We start from the raw sequence: 20,073 nt of genomic DNA, 5'->3' as shown, positions 1-20,073 counted from the left end.
AGGGGGGGGGGACTCTAGGGATCCTGATGTTGGGGGGGGGGGGACTCTGAGAGCTGTGATGAAAGGAGGGTGACTCTGGGGACCCTGATGTAAGGGGGGGCTCTTGGGACCCTGATTGCAAGGAGAAGGAGGGCCTTGATGTAGCGGGGGACTCTGGGGACCTGATGTAACTAGGGAAACCTGATGTAGCTAGGGAAACACTGGGGACGGCAGGCTCAGACATACAAGGTGATCACTTTTTGTGCAGAAAAGCATATGTGATGGAAACATGTAAATATTTAAAAATGATCCTTTGTTCTAATGTTTATGTGCATCTATGGTACCAGGACTGGTACCAGGACTGATTTTCCTGGTACCAGGACTGATTGTGCAGTGTATACAGCGACTAGGCACAGATTCTGTTTAATCATCCCCCTTAATTCCCTCCCACTGTTAGGCAAAATCTGTCCTCTGCATGACTTACTACTGACCCCTGAACTCTGCCTCATCTACTACTGACCCTGTCATCTGCACTGTTGACCCCTGTATACTGCCCTATAATCTAATGGCCTCTCTGCACTGCCCTACAAAATGCTGACCCTATATTTTGCCCTGCTTACCCCTGTACACTGCCCTGATGACCTACTATCTTCTGCCCCACTGACATTTTGTACTGCACCCCCACATCAGACAGGCTACATCTGGCCCTGAATATCAATCTTTCCTCTACAGTAATACTCAGACTAAGAAAGCATGGGTCAGACAATTAGGACTCCATTATCTATAGGGAAGAAACTATAACACAAGGCTGACCTCAGTGTTGTCTAATCGGAGATTGGGAGCAGGTCTTGGACAAGATTGCATTGCTTAGCTGCAGTGTACTCTGTAGGAATGTCCAGGACTTGACTGTGTTGTCTGGCAGGGGTGCCATACAGGGGAACAGATATACAAATCTTTTATCAGGTTAGAAAAAAAAATATTTATGGAGCTGTATTTAAACACTGCAGTGAGAATGCCTTTTGTTCAAGCTCTGTTTTTTTTGGATACAGGAGTGAAAAGTTGCCTTCTTTGGGTAGAATCTTATCCCATGACTATTATCGAAGGGACAAGCTGCAAAAAAGAACATTATCCTCAAGTGTAATATGAGCAGGAATAAAACCCACACTGGTGTTCCAATCCTTTCATTAAAAAGAGAGCTCCACTTTAATGCAGTGATATAGTGAAAAGTCGCCTAAAATGTGAAGTTCGGCTTATCCTCCTCCTCCTTTTGCAGAACTTTTTTTTTTTAGGGAGTGGGTACCTACATATTTCTGACAAGTATTCGCTCCAACTTCCACTCTGCTCTCCTAGACAAGCAGAGCCAAAGTTTTCCTTCCTCCCCCCTGCCTGCATTCTCCTGGGACATGTCACAGAAAGCGGGTTTCAAATACAGTATGTGCAGTGGGGAAATGACTGTGAAACACCAGGAAGTCACAGCCAGCTTCGCCAGGGACCCCAAGGACCAGCAAAGAGCTGGCCTGGCTGAGGACAGTGCTGGATTCCTGGGCTAGTAAGTGTCTCTTTAATAAAAGTCAGCAGCTACAGTATTTTTTTCTGCAAAGACCGAACTTCTTCATTAAGTATTTTCTTTTGTGGATGCCACAACCTTATAACTACTATTATTATATTATCATTATTACATCAATTTATCAGTGAAACACTTAATGGGTGCGCCACACTACTGTAAATGAAAGAGGAATACAGAAAACTCAAATCAACTCCTAACTCACTAAAGCGAAGGTTACAATCAATTTGAAAAGTTGTCAGTGCTTTAAAGAGATTAGAGCACGAAAGCAGAGACTGATGAGACCAACTTTCTCCCTAGGAACCTGCAAAGCATGAAAAGATAGATTATATTGATTCTCTTGGCTTTGAAGAAACATTTGTTGCTAATGATCTGGTGAGAATTTCTTGCTGATAGGTTCACACTCTTCAATGGAGAGCCTACTGCTATCATTCCGCTACACATGCTGCAAAATGAAGCGAGCTGCCTGCTGGGTGTCTTTTATATGTATTCTCATCTCCTTCATATGTACTGGGCTCCTTGTAGAGTTGATGGAACATACATGTTCTTCTGGAGTACTTTTGCAAGAGTGCCTGTCTTGTAAGTCTGTTGCATGGGGATTACACTGTGTTTTATACAGGATGTGACTAAGATGCTTGGGTGTTATATCAATGATGACTAAAACATAATGAGGCTGATTTAATAAAGGAGTTGAGACATTTCACACAATAAATTGTGTGTAAATTATTCTGTCACTTGCATAGGAAAATAAGTAAACTAGGATTTTCTATTCACCTGATTAGGTAATTGAAGTGAATCTTCACACAATTTATTATGCGAACATTCCCAATGCATTTGGTAAATCAGGCTCACTGTTATTTTTTTACAAGTCATAAAAAATATTATATCTTTATTGTACAGTACAGGACTTGTAATCTTAGACCAGTGGTCTCCACACTGTGGCCCAGGAACCAGATGTGGTCCTTTGCTCACCTTCAGACCTTGAGGCACTTTTCCAACTGACACCACTGACATCAACGATAGGGCATAATTCCTGCTACTGACATAGACAACGGGGCACTATTTCTCCCATTGATGGAACACTATTCCTTAAACTGTCACCAACAATGGGGATCTATTCTGCCCACTGACACCAACTCTTCCTCCCACTCATACCACTGATGGGACACTATTCCTCCCACTAAAACTAAGGATGGGGCATTATTCCTCTCACTGACACCAACAATTAGACACTATTCCTCCTACTGACACAGACGGGGCACTATTCCTTCCTCTAATACCAAAGATGCATTGTTTACCCCCACTGATGCCAAAACAATTTCTACTGTCAATGGCCACAATCCAACCCTCCTATAGTTTGAGAGACAGTAAACTGGCTCTTTGTTTAGAAAGTTTGGAAACCTCTATCTTAGAACATGAGTTATATACAGCTATCTTCAGGTGATTGGACACTTGGAAAAACTTGCTATGGTCTCCCTCAGAACATAGCCAGGGCTGGTGCTACCACCAGGCAAACTAGGCAGCCACCTAGGGAGCACTGTTGCCTAGGGCGCAGCCATGGTTTCTCTACTCTCTTGCTTGTTGAGAATTGTGTCACAAATAGTGTTTTTTGGATATTGTTTTATGTTCATTTTGCTTTTTGTATTTTACTTAATTGAATTGTTGCAAAAAAATGTCATGGGCACAGCAGCAGCTAGGCAGACTACAAATATCAGCATAAGTAGCAGGATACAGCAGTGTGCCTCAAGGCCTCTAGAAGGAGCAAAGAGCTCTGAGGTCATAGTCTGTCCTTCATGGAACAATAGCTTCCCCCTGTGACATCACTTCAACCTTGTGTGTGTTCCAAGTTAGCCCAGGCACCTACGGTTGTCCGGCAGCATCCTGGCATCTCTCCATCTCTATCTACGACTCCAGACCCACACTGGCTAATTCTTAAGATGGGAATGACCGTCGTTGACCAACATTTTATTTCTTTATTGTGAATGTTTTAACACTGCTTGCTTATTAAATTGGTCTTTTAATACTGCACTTAGTGGTGCTTTCCCCTGTCTTTTTTTCTTGATTTCCACATACAGAGCTGACATACTCTGATGATGGCTATCTCTGATGTTGCTGGTTTTTAATGGACTTATGGAAATAAATTTGAAGTTTTATTTTTTTTTGGGGGGGAGGGGTAGGGAGGTGCAAGTAGCTGGTCATGCCTAGGGCACAAAATAGTCTAGCACTGGCCCCAAGCATACCATATAACCCACTCTGGGAGACTCCAGCTTTTTTTTGCTGGTGTCCTTAGGTGATGGACCTGTTCATCTCCTTTTCTTTTTTTACCATGTATTTTGGATCAGTTACAATAAGAGTGTACCTTGAGAACTGTACCCAGACTCACTGTGTGGGGCTGGCCTGTATTGTTCGCTTTGGGCACTGGATTCTCTTTAGGTGTTCACAAGTACAATGTGTACAGTTGAAGGCCGTGGTCCATTTCTATGGTTCCTAGACATTGAAGATCCCTTTCAGGGGTATGCCCACTGTGACGGGTGAAGCCTGGACTCCTAATAGGTCCAGCATTCTGGATAAGGTAAGATAAGGTTTCCCTATGTATTTACACCTGTTCCTGGCTTTTATTAATGCAGTCTGCAGTGCATAACACATTATGCAATTTTATAGGCAGACGATTTCAGTGCTTTTCACTTTATTGTGGTTACCCTGCCATTTTGTCTGTAATGTTTCTCAGTGCAAGCAATTTTAAATTTGGCATTTTTTTTTCCTCCCCTCCAGACTAAGCTTCAGGATGAGGTAGTTGAATCATGTCTACTGGATAATGTCTTCTGCCATAAATGCACACAGCATGTTGCTGCACTCCTGCTGCCATCTTCTACAGAGAAACAGTCACAGGAATACTGTCTGCACCTGGGTTATAATTATAATTATATTCCAACATACACAACCCCTTCTGAATCCTGCCATTTCATTTCTCAATAAACCCATTATGGTTCCTATTGACGAAGTTCTCTCTTTTAAGAATTATGTTGATAGCAATCTGGAAGCCCTCTTAAAGGCCTCCTTTGCCCTTGTAGGTCCCTCCACAGCTGTCGCTGCTATGTCCATTTGCAATACTATTGCTAATTGCACAAGACAAATGAACAGAGAACATGAATCTGCCTTTGAGGACCTTGCACTTAGAACAATTACAGTTGATGTCATTATTATTGTTTTGTGTTGGCACTGTAGAGCAGCCTTTCTCAACCGGGGTGCCCGCTGAGGTCATTAAGGGTGCCACAGCATTCTGGTAGAGAAAGGCATGTGGATCAGAGTGAGCTCCCACTCTTCTGTGGAACCAGCACAGCAGGGGTTTGGTCAGGAAAATGAAAGCAGAGGAAGTGTTCCGTATGTGTGTTGTGCTCTTTGCCTCCCCCTACATTGCAGTGCCAGAGCAGTTACAGTGCTGATGATAATATTTTAAAAGGTTATCTTTGTGTATGTGTTTATATGTGTATGTATGTTTGTGTGTGTTTCATATGTGTGTGCATGTATGTTTGTGTGTGCATGTACGTATGTCTGTATATATGTTATTTTATTTCTGACACTTAATCCTGTACGATCACAACTGCTTTTTTAGAATTCATTTACAATAGTGGCAAAGGCTCCTGCTCCTCTAAATGCTTGGATCGCCTTTCAGAGGCATTTGACAGGCACGGAAGAGGCGGTATGTCACCTCTTCAATGCCTAAGATATCCTGGCCATTCTGTCATTTCAAAGGAATACAAAATAGAGTTTCTATCTCAGACCCTTCCTCGCTCCCTGCCTTCCAATCTGCCAGCTTCAGACGGAAAAAGGGGGCAAATTTAGTGACCATCTTGCAATCTCTTAAGGCACCAGTTCTTTTCGAAGAATGATTTAAAGGTTTCTATTCACAGTCTGCAAACTTAATGGGGGCATCCACCCAATACTGGACTTAAAAAAAAAAGATTGTTCCATCTGAGGTTATGAGTTATACCAAGAGAAAGCAGTAGGTCAGGACTCAATGGAGGTATTATAAGCTGTCTTACTGATCATGTATAGCAATGCCTTGCTCATCAAAGCTTATATATATTTATATATCTACTGTCATATAAATAGTTGCACTGTGTGTTAAAAGTAAATATTACCTTGAATACATAAACATCACAAATCAACAATAAGCATCATATGAACAATGGCAAACATATGATTTTGTGCATGGGAGAATGGCTCCCTTATTTGTAAGTGATATTTGATAATAAGTGAATCAATGTAACAAACAAAAAAGTCCACTATCAATATGTTTGGATGTGAAAGGTTATAAAGGAGAGTTCCACCACCATTCATCTGTATAGTATGTGTCCACTTCAAAATATGATTACACTTCCAAGTGAAATTGCCTCCACCAATTACATTGGCCTCTTACCAGATAATGAGCATGTGTCAGCCGGCAACTATCCACAGCTTTCAAGATCTTAATGGGAAGTCTCCGTGGCATATGACCCAAAGACAGTTTTGGAGTCTCCAGATACACCACCAAGGATCATCTAGTGTACGGCCTCTCCGCTCAGTATGTTTGTAGCATGTAAAAAACAAATGGGCATACCATAGTGCAAACAGTCATTTTATTCAGCTGATTTAAGATATAGATACTCTGATAAATGTAGATATAACATGCATATAAACCACCACGGTCTTCAGCTACTCACGGCAGAAGTAGTGACGTCAGTACAAGCTCCACCCCAAAGTGTTTCAAGCAATAGGCCATTATCAAGGGGTCACTGCTTGATAACGGCCTGTTGGTTGAAACCCTCGAGGTGGTGGTGGTTTACATGCATGTTATATTTACGCTTATGTTAGTATCTATACCTTAAATTGGCAGAATAAAACGTTGGTTTTCACTATACTATGTTAATTTGTTTTCTACATGCTACAAACATACTGAGTGGAGTGACAGTGCACTACATGATCCTTGGTAGTGTATCTAGAGACTTTTGTTTTATTTATTTGTAGGAACTTTGTAGGAACCCATCTGAGGTACGGCTTCCAGTTGTGCTGGTGGGGGTATCTGCGGTGGTGTCTCCGAGTCGGTGATGTTGCGGCTGGAGGCCTAGTTAAGCAGGATGCAGGTATTCATTTTTCGTGATGCCTATTGGGACCTTGCAGGAACGTATGTTTATACTGTGTGTTTCTGTTATTTAAAAATGTTATTTATTGATGGTTGTAATAAACAGCCAGTTTTGGGCCATTAACTCCATTTGTTGTCAGTGTGGTTACTTAGGTTAAGGATGGGAGGTAGGTATTGTTTGAGTGGGACTTACAAGCCATCTTTAGTCCCCTGGTCAAGTACCGGTCTTCATTATGCTTTGTTACTGTGTTTTGTATGGAGTGAAAATCTGACTTCTCTCCAAAGGTAAATCTGTTGCAGACATATGCAAGTCTGTCTCAGTTGGCCTCCAAGATTGCAGGCACATGGGTCGCAAATACAAATAAAATCTTTTGCACAGATTTTGCTAAATGACAGGCACCCTGACTTGCGTCTAAATTTGTTGCTAATTTGCTCAATAAACGTCCCTGAAAACCTTAATACATTTGCAAATCCTTTGCCAACACACCAGCTGTAACAAAGTTGTGTGACATTCTTCTCTGATAAATCTACACAACCATGAAAATACTTGTGTATGCATCACATACGAACACTACACAGTATTTGAATTTTATACACAGCACGAAGTCTTGCATTGTTCCCTACCTGCTGGGACTGCAAAGAGGGAAAAAAACAACCAAATCACAATGCCATATTTTAGATCAGGGTTAATGGAGCAATAAGTGATATATGTAGGGTTGTAGTATTTTGCCAAATGTTTGTCTTATATTTTAAAGGCCTTGCAGATAGGTTCAGTTGGCTTAGCTGTGTGCTGGCTAGTGTTCTCTAAGCATAGATTATATCATCCTAGCCACTTGCTCTGTGAGTATTTTCCAGAAGGGTGTGTTAGAAATAACATTTTGTGTTTAATGGCTAAGTTCACCTTTTTGAAAAAAAAAAGTAGCGCAAATATTTTTGCAGGTAAGAAAATGTTAATTTACAAATTTTTTTCACTAGAGCCTGCAGAGCATTGCACCCATAATCACTGGATTGCTGGTGCTATGTTAGGCTCCTGCAAACCCTTCTTACAGATCTGTGTGTATACCTCTCTATGGACTGTCAGTTTCAGAGCTATAGGAAGTGTGTATGGACTATGAATGCGCTAATCCGCACGCACGCAGTCCATTGAAACAGCAAGTCTGTCTGCAGCAGTGGAAGATGGGACTTATAGTTTATTCATTTACTGATCTGTGAATGAATGACATAGCTGTGCAGATGGAGCCCTGCAAAGCCACGCTGATTTTAAATGTGACAGCAGCTGCAGGGGAGGAGAACCCCTGCCCACTGCGACAGGGAAGGGGGGCTAAGGGGAAGACGGGTCTGCTTGAACATGTTATACCTTAAATATAAGTGTAAAATGTAACATGTTTAGAATCTTAAACTATCCTTTAACCATTAGCCGCCCGGCCAATGGCCGTTTGGCGGCTTCAAATGTGTCTCTGCACTCCGGGTGCACGCCATTTGGTGTGCTCCCACACATGCGCAGTTTGCGCTAATGCAGAGTGGCGCAGCAGTGCGATCTGTCACCGGCCGTGCACCTCGGACACGGCCGATGACAGATCCGAGTACCGGCTCCCGTTGCTGGTACCATGTGACCTGCCGTGACCAATCACAGCAGGTCACATGACAGTTGTATACAATGGATGGCTTCATTCATGATGCCATCCATTATATACTAGTGCCTAGCTGTGAATGGTCACAGCTAATCACATGCACATGTCATGTGATTAGCTGTGACCAAATCACAGCTAAGCACAAAAAAAAAAAAAAAAAAAAAGCTGAATGAATCAATTTCATTCAGGTAAATGCTTGCTTATAGCAAAGTAATTCTTTGCTATAAGCAAATTGTGTAAAAAAAAAAAAAAAATACTGATCACTTCCCCAAAGTAGTACAATGTTACTATGGTAACATTGTACTACTTTGGTCATAGTAAAATATGAAAAGAAAATCTTAAAAAAAAAAAAAAAAATGTAATAAAAAATTAAATATAATAAAAAAATTAAAAAAAAAAAATATATATATATATATTTTTTTTTCATACTGTCACCAGTCAGTGTCCCTGTTAACCACCATGCCAGTTATATGATCACGCTGTACTGCACTGGTGACAGTATGTAAAAAAAAATAGTGAAAATAATTTTTTTAATTTTTTCATTTTCCGAAAAGTTATGACAAAAAAAATACAACTTCAAAAAACTCGCCATGCCTCTTATGAAGTACGTTGGACTGTCTACTCTGCAAAAAGGGGTCATTTGGGGGATATCTGTACTGTTCTGACATTCTTGGACCTCAAGAAATTAGATTGGCTGTCAGTACTTCAGGATTGATCAATATTCAGATCTATACCATAGTTTGTGAACTCTATAACTTTCCTGCAAACTAAAAACTACATCCTAATTTGAGTTATTTTCACCAAAGACATGTAGCAGAATACATCTCGGCCTAAATTTATGAAGAACAATTATTTATTTGTAAACTTTTATAACAGAAACAAAGAAAAATGTGTTTTTTTTTCAAAATTTTTGGTCTTTTTTTGTTAAATTAGCAAAAAATAAAAACCCCAGCGGTGATTAAATACCACCAAAAGAAAGCTCTAGTTGTGTGAAGAAAATGATAAAATTTTAGTTTGGGTACAATGTTGTATGACCGCGCAATTGTCATTCAAAGTGTGAGAGCGCTGAAACCTGAAAAATGGCCTGGGCAGGAAGGTGTAAAATTGCACGGTATTGAAACGGTTAAAGTAGAACTATAGGGAACATTTTTTTCCATATTTGGATACAGTAAAGGGAGGGTTATATTTTTTGCCATCTGTGTCCCTATGGGGAGATTTCCCTTCACTTCCTGTCCCATAGCCAAAATAGGAAGTGAGAAAATCTTTGAAAATTAAAAGAATTCCTTGAGACTCCCAGGTCACAAAGACTAGTGTCCCCATTGGAAAATTTCCCATCTATTACTTTTCTGGTGGAAAACCCAAATTTAGGTTTCCTTCACTTTCAGTGATAATGGTAAACAGGACAAATTGAGAGGGCAAATTATGGAGTCATAGACTGCAATAAAAACTGTACTAATCCCTCCCTGCTATGTTCAAAGCTGAAAAAAAGTTTTTCCTTTAGTTCTACTTTAAGGATGTTTAGTATCTGGCCGATTTGCAGGCTTGGGGGTCTTCTAGCGCGTTCTGGGAGGGTCAATAAATATGAGAACCACTTTCTGGCACATGGTATTTTCATTGTGGGCTTTTTTCCCCTGATACATCTGGACAGAATCCATCTATAACATTTGTCTTGTCTGTAGACCTTAGAGCCCAGGAATTTGGAAAGATCTACCCCCTGGGAGGTTTCCTTGAAGATACTGACTGCCGTGAGGTGCTCCTTTTGGGTCTAAAGGAAGCAGACTGTGGTTTTCCCCACATTGGAGTGGTGTGTGACCAGCTGAGCTGGAAATCAACACAGGAACCTTTCCATTGTTGTCTTACGAATTTTAAAACTAAGATATCACTTGAACCTCAGTTGTCAAGGAGCTACTTTAAAACAGCCAGTGTAACCCTGTGAAAGAGGGACCCAGAATGTTAGAAAGGCATGCAGAAGATGAATGATTGTTTTTGAAGTAGAATCTACAGGTGTCCTATGCTTTCTCCATCATCCTTCCTACTTCTCAATGCACTAGTGCAATAAACATTTTAAAAAACCTGTAGCAGGGCCCATTGTTCTGAACATCCGTAAACAAGAACTGCACCTTGAAAGTATTTTGCCTGGGACATGTATTGCCAAGTTATTTATATTAGGACATATATCATAATATAGCTTCTGGGTAGCTGAAGAGTCAAATTTCTTTAAATTATGTGTGGTTACAAAAAGCTCTGAATATAATTTTTTTAGTTTCATATCTATTATGTTATTTATGGCCATAATTTTCAGTTTCTGGATAAATAATTTTCAGTTGCCGCACAATGATTTAAGTAGATGACAAATTGAGAATCCTTAAAATAACTCTTTTGCACCATATGGACTTTGATTTCTATCCTAGAAAAAAATGTTATATTCTACTGTTTAGTATTGCTGTAGAATTACTGCATGTGTGTTATTTAGAATTCAAGCTTTTAACCCTTGGTTCTGTATCTACATTTTTTTTGGTTTGGAATGAGCCATTTATATTAATGATAGTACCACAAAGGTACCAGAGCTCTTAATAGAAGGATGGATATTTGCTGCAAGCTAGCTCAGAGGTTGCCAGATTCATCCTACCGGTGAGTGCTTTGACTGGGAAGGAGCTGTGTTAGGTAGGCAACTGGCAGGGACTTGGAAACAGGATCAGAATTTAGACTAAGATCATCAACACTGGATATAAGTGACAGACATGCAGTGGTGCCATCAACGCCTGTGCAGTACCATGCTGTTTATTGCAAGATTTTGAAAATTGGGTAGGCAATTTTTTTGCAATGTGAGGGAAATCACAAACAAATGTATGCACTCAGTCGCACCGCTTGGTGTGAAGTGATCCTAAGCAGAATGAGAGTCATTGTCCTCATTGGTTAGACAGAAAATTCAGAAACAGAACTGCAGTCATGAAGTCATAGAAAAGACAGAGGTTGAAAGTGGAGGGCATCATCAGAATGAAGTAGAAGATCAAAACTGAGGGATCAGGACCATGCCAAACTTCAAATCAGGTGGCATCAATCACAGGTTAAAAGATCATCATTCTGCTGAACTAGTGATCTGTTATTGATCTGAAACAATAACAGGATATCTTAAGATCACTCAGCAAAGCTGTCTAGACCTATCTGTTCTTACATAGACTGACTACATCTGGCATCCTTGTGGGCATAGACATGCTTGCAAATGCTGGTTCAGTACCATAATCATGGCCAGTCCATATTTGTTGTGATACACTCACACACTACAAGATAATGGGGAGGTATCAAAACACATGCTTAACAATGATGCGTAGGCGCTTTCTGTAACCCAAACAGAACTTGAGTTCACTTTTATTATCATAAAGTTACAATTGTCCCCACATCCTCTTACCACTCATGCTTCATGAATGGCCAATGAGACTGTAAATTACAAGATTAGACATTCATATGATGTGACAATCATATGTTGAAAAAAAAAGCAGTGATAACAAACTCAGTATTTATGGGTCCTGCTTTTCATTTTACAACACTACATACAATTTTGCCTAAACATTTTGCACATTTCCTCTTGTTTTTAAAATGTTAAGATGGGAAAAAAACTTGAAAAGTAGATAGACTGAAAGCAAAATGGTTGCATGTTCTCATTTAAAGGGAGAAATTAAATTATTCTGTTGGTGGGATGGAAGACAACAGTTATCAGTCAAGGATAGGGGTGGAGGAGAGGTTTATTTAAGGTCCATCAGTTTATGGATAGGAATGGGTATAAAATAGAAAGTTACGTTCTCTTTTTCACTGAATACATTACCCAAGCTCTACTGCTGGTGATGCTATCCAAGGCTGAAAACCAGTGCTCGTGGCTGGGATTTGCAGTCCCTCAATACTTAAATGTAAATAGATATAAGCCAGCAACTCAGTGGACTCAAACTCAAATCTTTATTGGCTACACAAGTACATCCATAAAAAGGATTCTAACGCTTTTCAACCACTGGCCTTACTCATAGCATCATAGCATGCTATGAGTAAGGCCACAGTGGTTGAAACATGATGTCATCGTTTTACTGGATGTACTTGTGTAGTCAATAAAGATTTTCAATGTTTGAGTTCACTGGCTTATATCTATCTACAATTACGTTCTCTGTTTATACCACACAGGTAGGGGAATTGTGACTAAACTGTACTGTGGGCAGTTTGACAGTGTTTTGAACCTACTGAACTGGGAGCAGCTTGGTTCACTCATATCCTGGCTCTGTTCTTTGAACTGGATACTCACAAGGAACAAGACAAAATCCTCCATGGAATACAATAAGTTTTATTCCCCTTTGATAATGGGGTAGAGGCTAAGATATTGTATATCCCAAGCACACATCTAATAGGAACGTTCTAATGCAAAAGGTGATCCAGTAACTTGAAGGATGGCGCTGTTCTGAAGACATAGGTGCAGCGTGTATCATCAGCACACCATCTTTCTTTAAGAAGGTCTTATCTAGAGTTGCAATATAAAAGTTAGAAAATTATTTCCGGCAAATTCAGAATTCCATACATCAAGTGTTCAGTGACTTACTGTTGCCCTATTAAAATCTATGTTCAGTGACTTACTGTTGCCCTTTTAAAATCTATGGCAATCAAAGGGTTAAGTGTTTGCCTAGCTATGTGATTTATGTACAGTACACTAGCTTGCACTGATACTGTTGAAAGTGAAAGATTGTGTTCCCAGCTTCACAGGGACAAGCGATCTTTCACTCTCCACATGTCAGAACAGAGCTCTGCCTTATTTTCATAGGCAGAGCTCTGTTCTTTTTCCATGCTGGATAATCGTCAGGTGCTGGCGAACATCCATTCGCTGGTACTTGCAGATCAGCTTCTGCTGTGAGTGCTCCCTGCAGAAGCGAGCCACTTGCGGGCACGGGCGCGTGCCCCCTGTGGCCTCAAGTGCAAAATCATGTATATATGCATGATTCTGCTATAGGGAAGTCCTAAGGTGATTAAAGGAGACTCTGTGGCTTTGTACTTGTTCTTCAACAAAGTCCTCTTGAAGAAGAAAGAAGGTGTGCAGACAGCAAATACTATGTCTATTCAGAAATCATAGTAATGTAACTCCAAGTTGTAAAAACGTATTCAGCTTAGGTGCAGGCATATGACACTAAATAGCATATTTTCAAAGTTCCTTAAATACCTTTTTTTTTGCAGTTTTATCTAGCTGTTACAATACTGCCTATTTTAAGGGCAGGGCCAAGGCTGAATTGAGAAGAAGCAAGTGAACTATCACTTTATTTACTCCCTTCTATTGGTCACCAGTACTGTCAGTTATGGGTGGTACAGTTGCCATGGATACCATCCATTCATCTGCATCTTTAGCATGTCAGCCTGTAAGAAGCATAGCACTCACTCATATGCAAGTATAACAACCTTACTGCTGTATTGGAAGACACATGGCCAACTTACAAGGAGAACTGGGAATAAATGCTGAAACAAGTCAAAAACATACTGTACACCAAACCTGTAAAATTATAAGGGTGCCTTAGCTGCAATTTACTGTAATTAAAATTGTTGAGTTTACACACACTTTAAGCATATTATAAAGTCAGTGGGACATCTATCCAAGATAACAGCCAGGATTAAAATAATACCCAGCCAGCAGGTAGGTTGTGTGCCCTGATGGAGTTTGTGTACAAAATATGCACGTTTCACTGAAATGTATCTTTAAGAAATGGTTTCAAACTTACTGTAATTTATATCAACATCATCACCCTCTTTGCACATTTTAACTGAATACGACAAAGTATATACTGTACATAGAATAACTTGAATAGGAATTGTTTAAAACATAGCAGGAATATGATGTCACCAATAATTTAATAACTGTATGACAATGGCTGGTGTTTTAGCAAACAATGCTCTTCCATGGGGGTCAGAGGCTTCTTTTTTTATCGGCAATTGATTTATGTAATCCATTGGATCTACTTTCATAACCTCAGTAAAATAATGAGTGTAGTAGATCATGTCTTTACCAAGGCCAAAAAGATACATTCAGATACCTTATAATCACATATAATAATCCTAGCATCATCCCACATAAAGTATTAAGTTGCCCTGAACTATTAAGGTCATGCTTTTTATTACTTATAAAAATGAATTGGAAAACGTGATATTTAATATATCTCTACAAAATATATGAAGTCATTACACTATTGGATAAGGAAGCTGCCAGCAATGGAGCCCTAACACATATATTAAAAGTGACAGCACTATGCAATATGGACCTAGCAAGTTTACTTAATCATTAATAACCACTGATACAGCATAAAAGTAGCACAGTTTTGTGAGGTATTTAATCTAAAACCTTACATATTTATATCTTGCAGCTATGTTATAACTTGTATCTAAACCTTGTCAGCCCATTTTAAAAATGTAGGGTAAATTCAAAGGAAAGTTGGCTATACATTAACCAAAATTTATACTATTATTCAGGTACCAATTTCAAATCAGTGTGTGGCCAATCATGCTAAACAGAGGTTGAGCATTTGATCAATTTCTGTTGAAAGACACGCTGGGTCGATGCTGGGAATGCTGCTAATTCTATAGTGACATGAAAATACATTTCCTTCTGGTCCTGGCATTCAGTGTGTGCAATGTGACCAGGGGCGGACTAACAACTCATGGGGCCCACGGGCAATAGAGGATCATGGGGCCCCTGTGTCCTCGCCCACACCCGAAAAAGCCAATGAAAGGTACCAGGAGCATCTCATGGGGCCCCCTACTGACCCCGGGCACTCGGGCAGTGCCCGAGTGCTTGCATGGTCAGTCCGCCCCTGAATGTGACAAAGAGCCAACAGGGAGGACACTCTTGTGTGAGTGTGTTGTGCAAGTGGTGGGAGAGAGACTGCAGATGAAGCACTGCAATGATTTCACAGGTTAACATTTTATTTGAAAAAACAAACAAACATTGGAACCACTTTTTTGGCTTTTTTTTAAACTAAAGGAATTGTCAAAAGCATTTTTTTTTTTAAATAAAGGAATTTTTAAAAAGTCCGGCATCTTTATTTTTTCTAAATTTAACCCTTTAGTGAATGGGTAGGGGTGCAAGTACCCCTTACTCATTCACAAGGGGGGGGCAGCATCAGGGTGCCCCCTTTTTTAAAGGGGTACCCTGATGCTAATGAGTCCCCCTGCTTACAGACCCACACAGCCACAAGGCCAGGGTTGTAGGGAAGAGGCCCTTGTCCCCATCGGCATGGGGACACTGTCTCATGCTGAGGGCATGAGGCCTTGGTAAGCCATAGGTAGAGGGGAGCACTTGATTGTCCCCCCCCTTTCTTGCCCTGCCAGGTCAAGGGTCTGGTAGGAATTTTGGGGTACCCCAAGCTTTTTTTCCCCCTTTTTTGAGGTGAGGTTCCACTTAAAAGTCCTTCCAGGCCTAAAGGACCTGGTATGGCTTTTAGGGGGAACCCCATACACTTTTTCCCCCAGTTTTTGGGAGGTGGGGGTTGTCACGATCGCACAATCGCCGCCACCAACATGCAACAATCGCACAACCGCGACCAACAATAATACGTCACGCCCGCGGCACCAGACCCCAGACCTTCTCACCAAACTCATGACCAAAGGACCGGCCGATCTAAAACTGCAGTGTGACACGCGTAACAAGGCCACACCCAGGTGCACCCTGCACAGCGATTGTCCAGCTAATGGGCTACAATCGGTGCCTGCAGCCTGAATGCGCTTGTTACTGGGTCGGGTTAATTACGCAACTAACCCTCTACTGCCACCACCACTTTTGTCGGAGACTGGGAAACTCCCGTTATCATATAATACACTATAATGATTAAAAAGTCACCTGTCCAATATGGTCACCGCAGGCCGATTGGGCAGAGGATTAAACAAACACAGTAGCATCTCTTCAAAGGCAGGAATTTGTGATATATATATATTAAATAAATGGTGCAGCGCTAAATACTAGAGCACAGTTTATACACACAATATATGAACATGCATGATATCACTCTAAGGGTGATCAATAAATACAAAAGTTCAATGTAATAGTGCGGATCATGGAGAGATCCCAATTCAAGGTGAGTGGACGTCCTGATCCAATTTGTGAATTGCAAGTAAGTGCTTAGAAACAGTTTAACACTTTCAGAACGAAAGATTCATTACTAAAAGAGTCAAACAGGTGCAATAAAACATTTACAAAGAAAATGTAACTAGATAGATTTACATATATATATAGATATATATATATAGATATCTATATACATATAAAGACCCACAACACAGCAAAGAGATAATAGGATGGAAGTTACCGGGTTAAGTTACTTGCCAATATGCCTTGGTTGGTAAGCAGATCCAAGTTGCAGAGCAGGAAGGGTCTTTGATCTCCTCCTGTTACGATGTTAAGATCAGGAGATGTGCTTTGCTGCTCTTAGGCTTGTCAGCCTGTTTTTATAAAATCCCTCTGCAAGGAGGGGGGGGGGGGCGGCTCTGAACACTGGCCACTACGCTCTTTTGGGAGGGGTCAGTCGGGAGAACTCTGAATTAGAACCAACATCTGTCATAATCCATAACATGAAACATAGGGGAAAAAAACCTGACTTGAGGAATGTTCATTTCATTCTGTCATCTTTAACTGTTAGGTTTTGTGAGGTTACAATCTCTTTCAATTCCGTGGAGAAACTGCCTTATCTGTTTTATGATGGGTGAGCCTACGCAAGTTCTGGGGTCACGCTGGCCTTATCAGGACTTTAGGTGAGTGAGGCTACACTTTCGCAGACTGCCTGGCACCGGACTAAGGATGCCTTAACCTGGGTTGACCCACACCATCTGTCAGGATATAACGTTTGCCTCTCAGGAAGGGAGGGGGTAGGGAATGAAGGACTGAGGAATACTTCTAAATAAAAAAAAGGGAAACTCCACCTCCAACTCTGATGAGCAAGTTTGCTACAGGGGTCACCTTAAAAGTTCTACTAGGTCTAAAGGGCCTGGTATGGCTCTTAGGGGGAACCCCACATACTTTAAAAAGAAACATTTTTTTATTGTGTGACCTAAAGGGCCTGATATGAATTAGCGGGGGAACCCACGCTGTTTTTTTTTTAAATGTATTTTGTGTTTTATTTTTATTTATTTTTATTTATTTTTTATTTTTTTGGGGAGGAGTATTCTCCCCTCTGTCTTCAGCAGTGTCCAGCAACACACTACACAAGGCTGCTGTGTAAGCAGCCTTATATAGCCTGGGGCATGGACTTATCAGTGAGCCATGATTGGCCAAAGTCACCGGCTCTCACAGTGCATTATGCTGTGATTGGTCAAAGCATTGCACCTGAACTGTGGTCACGTGCATTGCTTTGGCCAATCATGGCACTCACAATGCTATTCACCCGCCAAAACATTCTTACCATTCGGCGAACACACGAACGGCCACTGTTCGAGTCGAACTTACCTTTTACTCAAACATTGAGCCCAACACTATTCTAGAAAACATTGATCGTAAAGACTTTTACATGTGTAATTAAAAAAATATAGCTGCTCCTAAACATACTTATATTTTTCATTTTCACTAACCATCAAAAAAGATTGTCATTAAATCTGAAAGACTCCAATTCCAATAAATTTTAACCAAAGAGAAGAGTGCACATTTGTCTATATAAATGTTTTAGACTTCAAAATGTGGCATTATCTCCAGTAATACAACCTCTGCTCCTAGCTCATGTAAATGAATGTCAATGGATCTTCAGGAATGAATAACCTATTGAAAATTGATGGACCTCAAAATGTAATTAATGAGCCCAAGTTTTTCCTGCAGTCAGGTGGCTAAGTGGAGTTATAAAGCTATATAAGAGTATAAAATGAGAAAATGTTGTAAGCTGAGCCGTGACATTCAATTATTCAACTAATTAAACTGCTTTCAATTACAATAATTTTAATAAATGAAAAATGGAAATTACCTATGATGTTTTTTTTAAGAATGGGAACCACTACCACTCATTAAAGATCACCATTTGCTTTTATATGGAGACAAAAACTATGTATTTGTAATTTATCACAAGCATACAAGCTGATATATTAGAGTCAGTTTGGGAGCAAACAAAGTAATTATGCTTTAATTAGCAAATGGAAGGGTTAGTTGGAGTCATACCACAAGTGTATTTAGTCACTGTATATGGTCACATTATGGCCTCCTGTTTTTTATCTGATGGACAAATCTATTAATGTTATTGTTGGCAGCTTAAGCTAAAGACATTTATAATGAGGGGTATAATCACTACCAATATTTGCCAGCATCGAGTACTGGCTTCTGGTAATCTGTGTCAGGCCATAGATAATGTGATTTTCTTTTCTGCAACTATGGGTTGCAGGAAAGAAAATCACTAGATTCCCCCAAGTCTGTGTTGATGGGGGGATCCCCCCGTGGAACTAATATGCATAATGATTATTGCTAATGGCTATAGCAGCTGGAAATAATCGCATACTACAAATCCAACATGCTGGTTGTACCCAAGTCAATCGATGGATCGAATTGGGTACAATCAGCCTGCCCATGGATTGAATAGATGGATCGAGTCTTGGTCAGTCCCTACTGAACCGACTGAAATTCAAACCATCTATGGCCGGCTTTAGGTAGTATTGGGTGCTGTGTACTTCTGCTGGACAAAGTTTGCATTGTTCCAGCTAGCAGAAGAGCATATTCAAAGGTAAGTAATCTTTGTACATGAATGCTGGGGGCGGTTTCCAAATCTCATTGATGCCAATGATCAGGCACCATTTCTCCTCTGACACCAGCAGTTGGTCACCATTCCACCCCATTGACATCAACAATGGAGCACCAATCCTCTCAGCAATGCCAGTGATGGAACACCATTACTTTCACTGACATCAATGATGGTGCTCCACTCCTTTGCATTGATACTATCAATAAGGTACTATTTTTCCCTTTGTCAACAACGATAGAGCATCATTCCTTCCACAAACTCTAACAATGGGACAACATTCGTTCTTCTGATACCAATGATGTGGCACTATTCCTTCCACTGGCAATAACAATGGGGCATTATTCCTCCCACTGACACCAACAATGGTTCACTATTTTTGCCAATTACATCAATAACAGTATATCTTTCCTCTCACTGCAAGCTGAGGAATGTTTTACTGTCATCGAGCACCCATACTGGTGCATTTTTTTACTCCTAATTACAACTGATGCAGGGTAAAATTTTCTTCCACTGACCGCAGACACAGGTGCATTTTGTGCTCTCACTGACCATTGCCTGATTGGAATTCAGAGATTGGAAACACCAGCTACAGTAAAACCTCTGCTTGAAAAAACAAAAGATTAGCAGTGCGGGATCTCTGTCAGCAATACATGTAGTTTTATTAAACAATTAAAAAAATAGTACACTCATGTGTAAAATCTTGTAAAACAGCTCTGGTGCAGATCGCAAAGCAATTCCAAGTAGATAACCCTCAGCTGGCATAGGAGGAGTGAGTCTGACAGTTGTCAAACTCCGCTGACACTGCCTCCTAGATCTCCATACAATGTAACTCTTAACAAACAGTTCTGTTGCAGATCGCAACATAGAAGCAATTCCCTATTCCCAATACTGGACCTTTTCTTCCAAGAAATTCCATATACACTCCTGTACAGAGTTCTCTATGCACCCAAAAGGTAATCATACCTGATTAGCAACAGGGTTCATAGGTAGATCATAATAACAAGAGTCTGGCAAGCAGTGATCCATGAAGCAGGATGGAATCTACAGAAAGCCCTT

The sequence above is a fragment of the Staurois parvus genome, unplaced genomic scaffold, assembly GCF_062004578.1.
Source record: "Staurois parvus isolate SC_StPar_1 unplaced genomic scaffold, SC_StPar_1.0 ptg000668l, whole genome shotgun sequence".
Taxonomy (NCBI): domain Eukaryota; kingdom Metazoa; phylum Chordata; class Amphibia; order Anura; family Ranidae; genus Staurois; species Staurois parvus.
Note: the sequence above shows the minus strand (reverse complement) of the source record.